This window comes from Schistocerca nitens, chromosome 7 (genome assembly GCF_023898315.1).
Source record: "Schistocerca nitens isolate TAMUIC-IGC-003100 chromosome 7, iqSchNite1.1, whole genome shotgun sequence".
NCBI classification, from domain to species: Eukaryota; Metazoa; Arthropoda; class Insecta; order Orthoptera; family Acrididae; genus Schistocerca; species Schistocerca nitens.
In genome coordinates this window covers 329825309-329828238 of record NC_064620.1, presented here as the reverse complement: position 1 = coordinate 329828238, position 2930 = coordinate 329825309, and positions in this window count along the sequence as shown.

The window sequence follows — 2930 nt, the reverse complement described above, 5'->3', positions numbered from 1 at the left end:
CTGTTCGTGCAGATGGTTGTTGTCTTGCAAACGTCTCCATCTGTTGACTCAGGGATCGAGACGTGGCTGCACGATCCGTTACAGCCATGCGGATAAGATGCCTGTCATCTCGACTGCTGGTGATACGAGGCCGTTGGGATCCAGCACGGGGATCCCATTGGATCTCGACCAACGCTAGCAGAAATGTCGCGATACGATAAACCGCAATCGCGATAGGGTACAATCCGACCTTTATCAAAGTCGGAAACGTGATGGTATCCATTTCTCCTCCTTACAGGAGGCATCAGAACAACGGTTCACCAGGCAACGCGGGTCAACTGCTGTTTGTGTATGAGAAATCGGTTGGAAACTTTCCTCATGTCAGCACGTTGTAGATGTCGCCACCGGCGCCAACCTTGTGTGAATGCTCTGAAAAGCTAATCATTTGAATATCATTGCATCTTATTCCTGTCGGTTAAATTTCGCGTCTGTAGCACGTCTTCGTGGTGCAGCAATTTTAATGGCCAGTAGTGTATTTTGTGTGATTTACTTAGTTTGTGAGGGTGTAACACCATAGCTCTAATACTCTACTGATTTATTTTGCTTTTGTTTCATTTAATGTTACATCGTTGAGCTTCTGTAAATATGTTTGATTGAATAGATAACACAAAATTGTATACTGCTTTCTTTATACAAACTTTGATGTCATGGTTTGGTTCTATGCAATGTTGTGTATCTGTCATTTAAACTCTTTGTCCCATTTGGAGGGAACAAAATTTACTGTATATAATTGTAATTTTGTGTGATTAATTTTTTGTAGAGATGTCAATACGTGTAAATGTTTTGTTTTATTTAATGCATTTGGTTGCTGTTATGTAAACTGCTGATCCTCACTTAGGGCTCTTAGTTATTCTGTATGTAAAAGTTGTTGGGGTTCCCCTCGGGAACGGAACTGTGTAGCGCGCGCAAAGTGTGGCTGGCCTATGTAGAGAAGGTGGAACATATAGTCAGTCGGGGACGAGCTACGAGTCGGGGGGACGAGCTGCCAAACTGTGCACTGTCATGTAAATGTTGCATACTGTGCTGGTTCCGAGAGAGGCTTTTCTGCTACTTTCCAATGCCTCGGATGGATGGATAAATAGCTGGAACTATTCTGGAATTTGTATCTATCATCGCCACCAAGAAATGACAGAGTCCAGCAATTCTACCTGCAATTCCACCTACCAACATGCAGTTGCCACAACATTGCGCAATCATTGCATCGGAATACTACAATGATGTACAGTGAAGGATCAGTTTAATGGATGTGTTAGTGCGCTCAAATATAAGGTAATTTATATCTGAATTTAAGTATCTACCTTGATTTTTTTTCTTTCATAACACCTCTCAGGGTCCTCTCAGTTTAAACTAAAATGATTACCGAGTGTCCCTACTGAAAGAACATTAAAAACTAGTGTTTTTTTCTAATTAATGCCTCTTGAACAAAGTAAAGAGAAAGTTAAAGTTAATGTGGCAAGAGAGTGAGTTAAAGTCAATGATGCTTGCTGAATATAGTTTTCCTAGTAAAACTGCTTATTATTGTGTTGTTGCCAACTTCAAATTAAAAGTTCTTAAGACTGAGGCTTATGAAGTTTCGCTTAGTAAATGATCACATTACTGCCTGTTGTAAATCGCAGAAGGTGAGTCAGTATCTCACATATATGTAAATTTTCTCTCTCAATGTAGTGAAAGTGGAAAACTGCAGTGTGAAACGTTATATACTCATGTCTGCTAAGTGTTTGTCTCTCTTGTGTATTGGAAGTGCATATTAATAATGTAACAGGATCCACAGTTTGTCTATTGTGTTAATGCTAGGTAACAAGTAATGGGAAGACCACTAATTATGAAAACCATAATTTCTTTATTCAAATGATAGTGAGAAGCAACCTGTTAGTGGATTCCAATTAACTTTCATTTTAATTAGTAAAGTATTTAACTGAGAGAGACTTAACTTATATCCAATTAATGATTCTGCAGTGAATAGTAATAATAACGTTATAAAGACCATTCAGTTTGTATAAGCCCTGAAAGTAATAATGTGTTTCGGTATATGTTATAATTTTGCAAATAGTTTGTGCTGATCTAACTGTTAGTTTCAATCTTACCGCAAACATATGTATGTGTCAGAGTTCACTTCACTCGCGTGTGACAAAGTATAGGTTCTGTTTATCCATTAAAGTTACTAATAACTATTTTCTTGAACGAGAATGTTAATCATTCTCTTGCCTAGTTAGGCTGGCGACCGTTTTCTTTATCAGTTAAACAGTGCAGATAGGCAAAATTTTGTTTGTTACTGTTCAAATATTTACGTAATTCTGGCTTTCACTTCCGATAAGCCACCTCCGTTAGGTACAGCACGGTCAACATAACAAAATTCCTCTCAGAGGGTAGCACTGCTCTGTTGCTTTATACCATTATTACTCTAACAAAATAATTCTGTTTGCAAACTGCCTCCAGTTCCGAGGTTATGGTATAGCAGTAGCAGGTAGGAGTGTTATACGTGGCTTTTCCGTTACAGGACTAATTGTTCTGTTGGGGCATCGTATGTACTAAGCCAAACTTGGTATTTGATTGAATGAGCTACGTAAATGCATGTTGCAGTGTTATAAGGGAGTGTGTTTAGGAAGAGATGGCATTTAGAATGTGTTTTTTTCTTTGTGCATCCACCACACATATTGACTGAAACCTATAAAAAAACACTACACTGTACCATAAGTTTCCACAAATAATTAAATATCAAGAACTTCAGTGATTTTTGTAGTGCTCACCAGAATGAATATTTTTATTGCCTTTAATCTCCATAAACTAAATGGTGACTTAATAGGGCGCAGCAAACATTCCAGATATTTCTAGGCGAATGTCTCAAGATACGATGACATTATTTTTTGTCTTCCTCTATGAGATCAAGTGCC